A 7622-nucleotide genomic window follows, 5' to 3' on the forward strand; every position below is an offset into this window, starting at 1 on the left:
CCCTTCTCTCTGCTCAGGGATCCTGTCTTTCCCTGGTTCTCCCCCTGCTTCCCTGGCTCTTTGTCTGTCTCCTTGGCTGGTTCTTTCCTGGTTCCTCAACCCATAAACTTTGTACTGTCTCTGGGCTCTGCCCTTGGTTCTCTCCTTGCTCTCCCTCAGCCCCTCAAGGACCTCACCAGACTTAAGTGTGGCCCTTCCATGCCATTCATCGGCTGATGGTCCCAAATGTACATCTCAGCCTGGACATCTCTCTGAGCTTCAGGCTCATGCATCCAACCACCTGTTCCTGTCTCCCCCTGCCCTTTCTTTCTACAAAGTCACATATTACCTCTGTAATTTACACGTATGTGCAAACCACCCTTAACAAGCAGAGACTATTTACAATAGAAAGCAATTCTGCACGTTATAGAATGATTTGCCCAAAGCCTTTCTTGAAATGCTGCACTCTCCAGGGACCTACAGACAATGATTTTTATTTATAAACACATTACTTCCATGCTCCAATGCGACCCTTAAAAACAAGTTCAATTTCTGTCTCACATTCTGTTCAGCTCCACCAGTATCTTCCCAAGTTCTCCCAAAGAGCTGGACACCGTGCTTGGTCGGGGACCAAAACGGAGTCAGATCCATGTGGCGAGGAAAAGGCACTGCTGACTCGAAGAGGAGGTTTTTAGAATGTGGACTGGGGAGGTGTTAGTCAGTCAGTTAAGCGTCTGCCCTCAGGTCATGGTCTCAGGGTCTCATGGTCTCAGGGTCTCATGGTCTCAGGATCGAGTCCATCATCTGACTCCCTGCCCCGGGGGGAGCCTACTTTTCCCTCTCCCCCTTCCCCCCATCATGTGTGCTTATGCTCTCTAACTCTCAAATAAATAAATAAATAAAAGCTTAACAAATAAACAAACTTCACCTGGGGAGCCGATGTCACAGGAAGATTAACCAGATCCTAAGTGTCAAAAGCACTTTGAGGTGGTGGCCCAGAATGATGCAGTGGCCCTTAGGACTTGGTCCTTGCTCACACTAGCTGGGCTTCTCTGAGCCCTCCTCCCCACTTTTCACTTTCCTGACTCTGCTTTAGCCCCAGCCATCTCCCACACCCCCCATTCTCCCTTTGACACATTCTGTCACTGCTGCACAGATCTGAGGGGCGCTCAGCTTTCCCCACCAGCAGCAGTCACTGAGTAAATTCTGGGTTCTCTGACGTAATGAGTATCCAGTTTAGTTTCTCTCCGACATTGCTCAGGTTGGCGAGGCGGCCAGAAGGGACATGGCTACAGATAGAAAGGTGGCTGAGGGCCGGGAGAGGGGACAGCTGCTCTGCCCCCTTCACCATCACTTGGCATTTTCCACAGAAGTGGAGCTTCTTGAAAAACACTGGATAACACCTTGACACGATGATCTGTGAAGCTACTTGAAAAAGGCATTAATGAAAACAAATCCCAGGTACACCCAGAGGAGGCCAGTAAGGAGCAAGCAATGTCTTTCTGGAGCTTTCGTGAACCTACCAGACACACACCCTGCCTTTAGTCCACCCTCAAGTTGTCCTCCTTATCGTAGAACCTGCTTACATCTCCACTGTTTGGGGGTTGTGAATCCCTGGGGCAGTTTTGCAATGAGACTTTTCTTTTCCTTTCTTTATTTTCCTGCAGGAGAGCAGGCTTGGGCTCCTGTGGTGGTGAGGCCATCAAGAATGGTCTGCCTTGGAGGAGGGGACTGTATGTACAAAGGCCCTGTGGTGGGATGAGCACGACATCATCAGGAAGCATTGAGTGATAACATCACTCAAATCACACACATCCCATCAGTAAGGCCAGAGCCCAGTGGAAAGAAAGAGAGAGAGAGGGAGATCATACTGTGAGTTGACTAAAACAGATGGACCCTGTAGGGCTTTAGAAACCAAAGAGACATATTTCGACTCAGGGGGATACATGGTGGAATATCCTTGACTGGAAGAAAGCCATGAGCACAACCCTCTTCCCAACATCACAATGGCTGATGGACGGGGAATGCATTGCAGTGGGGGGTGGGAGTGGAGAGGAGAGGTTGGGCAGAGAGAATGCAGGAACACCAGTCATGACACAGGCATGCAGACAGGAGGTGCTAGAGCTGGAGCTGGGGCAAACGGGCAGCTTAGCCAGATACTTAGGACACAAGGTCATTGGGGCTTGGGAGAGGGGCAGGGTGTTGGAGGTGACATGGAGGGAGGTATCAAGGTGGCTCCTTAGGTTTCTTACTCCAGACACTGGATGAGTGAATGGAGGTGATGACAACAGAGCTCCAGCTGTGGAGAGAAGACTGGGAGCCCAAACTTTGAGAAATTACATTTGAAATGCTTTTGAGATGTGCAATTGTGTGTGATGGGGAAAACCATCCATTTATCATCTCCGTAGTTTTGTCTTTTCCAGAATGACATATCAATGGAGTTGGAGTACGAGCCTTTTCAAACTTCTTTCATTTAGCAATACATATTTAAAATCCACTCATATTTTTTTTGTGGCTTGATGGCCCATGTATTTTTAATCACTGCATAATATCTCATTATCTGGATATATCCCAGTCGGTTTCTCTGCTCGTCTATTGAAGGACATGTTGGTTGCTTAAGTTTGGGGCAATTGTGAACACAGTTGCTATAAATATTTTTATGAATTTGTGTGTGTGTGTGTGTGTGCGCGTGTGTGTGGTTAGAGTAGTAAATCGCTAGGAGTGTGCCTATTGGATCAGACAGTAAGACTATGTTTAGCTTTGTGAAAAACTGCCAAGCTGTCTTCTAAAGAAACGGTACCATTTTGCATTCCCACCAGCAATGAGAGAGGGTTCCCGTTACTCTGTATCCTTGCCAGCATTATTAATTTTTTAAAAAGTTTAACTTCTCCAATAGGTATGTAGTATTATCTCCTTGTTGTTTTAATTTGCAATTCCCCAATGACAAATGATGTTGAGCATCTTTTCATATGCCCGCTGGACATCTGTATGTCTTCTTTGGTGGTGTATCTGTTCAGATCTTTCACTCATTTTTTTTTTTTTTTAAACGGGGCTGATTGTTTTTTTATTGTTGAGGTTTCAGAGCTCCTTGTATATTTTGGATACAAATCCTTTACCAGCTATGGGTTTTGCAAATATTTTCTTCCAATGTCTGCCTTATATTTTCATTTTTTAAAAAACAGTGTCTTCCTCACAGCAAAATTTTTCAGTTTTAGTACACTTTAACTAGTCAATTGTTTTCCCTTTAAGGCGCTTTTGAAGTTGTATTTATAAACTTGCAGCCAAACGCAAAGTTACCTAGCTTTTCTCCTGGGTTTTCGTCTAGAAATTTTACAGTTTTGCATTTTATAGGTAGGTTTATGACCAAGTTTGAGTCAATTTTGTGAAGGATATAAAGTCTGTGCCTGTTTTTTTCAAAATTATTTATTTATTTATTTATTTTTTTGTGCGTATGGATGTCTAATTGTTCCAACACCATTTGTTGAAAAGACTATCCTTTATCCATTGGTTTCTTTTGCTCTGTTCTAAACATCAGCTATATTTATGTGGGTCTATTTCTGGGCTCTCTGTTCTATTCCACTGATCTCTGTGTGTCTAACTTTCACTGTCTTAGTTACTGTAACTTTATTGTTAGTCCTGAAATCCAATAGCACAAGTCTTCTAAATTTGTTCTTTGTGGCAATTAAGTACTGTGACAATTAAGTACTGTGGCAATTCTTTATTATAAAGATGAACCCTGATCCTCACTATAGGCTTATCGGTAGGATTTCTGGTAGCACGCACAGGTACCAGGACCCTCAAACTTTTTGGATTCGCAACACTGCGAAACAGCTACCAGCAGGGTCTGGTTGTACTGAACGCGGAGGTCTTTGATCTCCTTCTCCACAGCCTCATCCTTGTATTTCTGATAATAGCCACCAGGGCTTTGGAGATGGAGTGGCCAATTGTGATTGTGTAAATCTGAGTCACGTGACCACCACCCTTCCCTTGGACTCGGATGTCCACAGCAAATCGCTCCTTGCCCAGACACAAACAGGTTCCAGGAGCTGTACTGCAGCATGCCTGGCATGATCATCTCCAGGGGTTGTCCATTCATCTTGATGAGGCCACTGCCCTGTTTGCAGTGCACCACAGCTGTGATCGTCTTCTTGGAGGACCTGCATGGACTGTTGCGCCACATGGCTGCGAAGTAGATCAGAGCTTCTCATGGGGCTAAGCCACAGCCAGGAAAAGCTGCTCTTCTTTTTCACTATTTTGTTGACTCTTCTAGGTTCTTTGCCCTTCCATGTGAATTTCAGAATCAGTTTGCCATATCTGTGGACTACCTTAGTGGGCTTTTCATTGGTATTGCACTGAGTCTGTATATCAGGTCAGGAAAAATTGACATCTTACCAGTATCCGGTCTTTTAATCCATTAACGTGGACTAGCTACTTCACTTAGGTTTCAAAGATTTTTTTCATGTTTTAAACTTTTCTGTACACAGATCATGTACATATTTTGTTAGATTTATACCTAAAGTACTTCATTTTTGGGGGGTGCTGTTTATAGTTTTTTTTCTTCTTCTTCAAATTCTGATTATTCCTTGATGGTATATGGGAAAGCAATAAACTTTTGTATCTTGATCTTGTATCCTATGGTCCTGCTATATTAATTAGTTCTGATAGGATTTTGCAGAAATTGGGTGGGGGGAGTTCTGTAGAAAATCGTGGCATCTGTGAATAATGTATTTTTATTTCTTTTTCTTGTCTCATTGCACTAGCTACAATTTCCAGTATGATGTTGAATAGGATTTTTTCCCCTTATTTTTGATCTTAGTCTCACCAGTAAGTATGATGTTAGCTGTAGGGTTTTTGATAGATGTTCATTATTGAATTGAGGAAGTTTCCTCTATTCCAAATTTGTTAAGAGTTTTTCCTTTCCCTTCCTCCCTATCTCTCTCTGTTTCTCCCTTCCTTCTCCTTCCCCCCTTCTTCTTTCTTTCTTTTCCTTACTCCCTTCCTTCCTTCTGTGAGGATAAATAGGCCTTGGGTTTTGTCTTTTGCTTTTTCTATAACAATTGATATGATCATATGATTTTTCTTCTTGACTCTTTCAATATGATTTTCAAATGTTGAACTAACTTAGCAACCTGGAATAAAGCCTACATGATTGTCCTTTATAATTCTTACTATACATTTTTATATTTTCTTGGTAATTTTTGCATCTATATTAAAAGACATTTTGGTCTGTAGTTTTCTTTTGTTATAGTGTCTTTATCTGTTTTAGGTATTAGGGTAATATTGGCCTGATAGGATGAGTTAAGACATGTTCCCTCTGCTTCTATTTTTTGGAAGAGATTGTGAAAAATTGGTTCTATTTCTTCCTTAAACATTTGGTAGAATTCACCAGTAAAACCATCTGGGCTTGGTGTTTTCTTTTTTGAGGGGGAGATTTAAAAATAATTATTGATTAACTTTCTTTAATAGATACATGGATATTCAGATTATTTGTCTTTCTGTGAATTTGTAGTTTGCATCTTTCAAGGAATCTGTCCATTTCACATAAGTCATCAAATTTGTGTACCCAGAGTCATTCCCTTAGTATCTCTTTAGTGTCAATGGGACCAACAGTGATGATCATTCTGATATTGATGATTTGTATATTCTTACATTTATTTTTTTGTTTAGCTTGACTAGAGAGGAGGAAAAAACTTTCCTTAAATGATAAAACTGCAAACTGCAAGACCAGGTTTTACTAGTGTTCTGTAGGGGTTTGTTTGTTTGTTTGTTTGTTTTTTGACACACGAAATATTTTAGGAACATAGTAATTGTATAATATGATGGATTATCATATTTCAAAATAACAAAAAGTTTTGAATGCTACAATCTCTTGATATTAAGAAGTTTAGAATTTTAAATTTCAGCAGTTAACTGAGAATCTACTATGTTCCAAGAACTGTGCTGAGCCCTCAGGTATAATGGTAAGCAAAGAGGATATGGTCTCTGTCTTCACAGGGACTGGACTAACATGAATCAAATGTTGTCTTAAAGAAATATAAAGTTGCTACTGTGGTAAGTTATATCAAGAAAGGTATAATAAGGTCTATGATATTATTCATAGAGGGATCTGGTCTGGCTCAGGAAGGCTTTCCTATGGAAGAGGCAATTGAACTGAGGTCTAAAGATGGAGCAGAACTAGGCAGGGAGGGAAATGTGTTCCCGGAAGGGATGCTAGCACAGGCAGGGGCATTGAGGTGGGAAGAATCTTGCTGCTTTGAAGTCCCAAAAGAAGGCCAACCTGTTTGGGGTGGAAATAAGGCATGGGAGAGCAGAGGGAGTTGAAGGAAGAGAGGGGCAGGGCCTGGCCATGCTGGAGTTCTGCCTCCATGCTAAGACTGGGACAAATCGCTAAGGCTGTTCTCTCTTCTTTCTCTTTTCTCAGAACAAACGAGAGCTGGCAGAGAAAGAGAAGGGAGAGAACTGTGTTTGTTACTTATCGTTTTCCTCATTTAGCCATTTCTATGGGATGCAGAGTTAGGAGTAAGTTATTTATTTATTTTTTAAAGATTTATTTTTTTGTGTGTGTGAGAGAGAGAGCATGCATGGGAGGGGCAGAGGGGGAAGGAGATAGAATTCCAAGCAGACTCCCTGCTGAGTGTGGAGCCCGAGATTTGGGTCTCATTCTCACGACCCTGAGATCGTGACCTGAGCTGAGACCAAGAGTCAGGTGCTTTACCAACTAAGTTATTTCTTAAATAAACAGTTTTACTGAGGTATGATTCACAATAAAATTCAACAATTTTAAGAGTACAATTCACTGATTTTTGATAAACTTACAGAGTCAAGCAGTCATCACTACAATCCTGTTTTAGAACATGTTTATTGCCCCAAAACTCCCTTCTATTTGTTTGCAGTTAAGCCCTGCTTCCACCCTCCCCTCCTCCTGCAACACACTTATACAGTGTCCTCAGCAATCATTGGTCTGATTTCTGTTTCTATCAATTTGCCTTTTGTGGCTGTTTCAAATAAAGAGAGCCCTATGGCATGTAGTCTTCTGCATCTGGCTTCTTAGCATAATAGATTCGAGGTTCATCCAAGGGTAGTGTGTATCAGTGGGTCTTCCTTTTCATGGCTGAGTAGTATTCTGTTGGACGGATAACCATGTTTGTGTATCCATTCACCAGTGGATGGATGTTTGGGTGGTTTCCACATTTTGGTTATTGTGAATAATGCTGCTATAAATGTTTGTACATGAATCATTTGGTAGACATATGTTTTTTATTTCTCTTGGGGGGATTCCTGGGAATATGGACAGGCTGAGTCTTATGGTAAGTTTCTATTTAGCTTTTTAAGAAACTGCCAGGCTATTTTGACAAAATGATTGTACCTAACATCTTACATTCCTGCCAGCAATGTAAAAAAAAATATATATATATATATATATATATACATGTATGTGTGTGTATATATCTATATCTATATCTATTATATATGTATGAAATTTTCTGTTTCTCTGCATCCTTATGAAATTGTGTTTTAAAAAAATTATAGACACTCAAGTGGGTATGTATTGGGATCTCATTGCTGGTTATAGTTTGCATTTAACCTAATGACTAATGTCATTAGTTGAACATTTGAGCATGTTATTATTACCTAATTAGCCA

At 41.1% G+C, this 7622-nt stretch overlaps 1 pseudogene; it reads right to left on the reverse strand.

Annotated features, from left to right (window-relative positions):
• Positions 1-3733: 3733 nt before the first annotated feature.
• LOC101676549 lies at positions 3734-4159 on the reverse strand (annotated as a pseudogene).
• Between the last annotated feature and the right edge of the window lie 3463 nt (positions 4160-7622).

Source organism: Mustela putorius, unplaced genomic scaffold, assembly GCF_011764305.1.
Source record: "Mustela putorius furo isolate JIRA1106 unplaced genomic scaffold, ASM1176430v1.1 tig00003853_pilon_pilon_pilon, whole genome shotgun sequence".
Classification (NCBI taxonomy): Eukaryota; Metazoa; Chordata; class Mammalia; order Carnivora; family Mustelidae; genus Mustela; species Mustela putorius.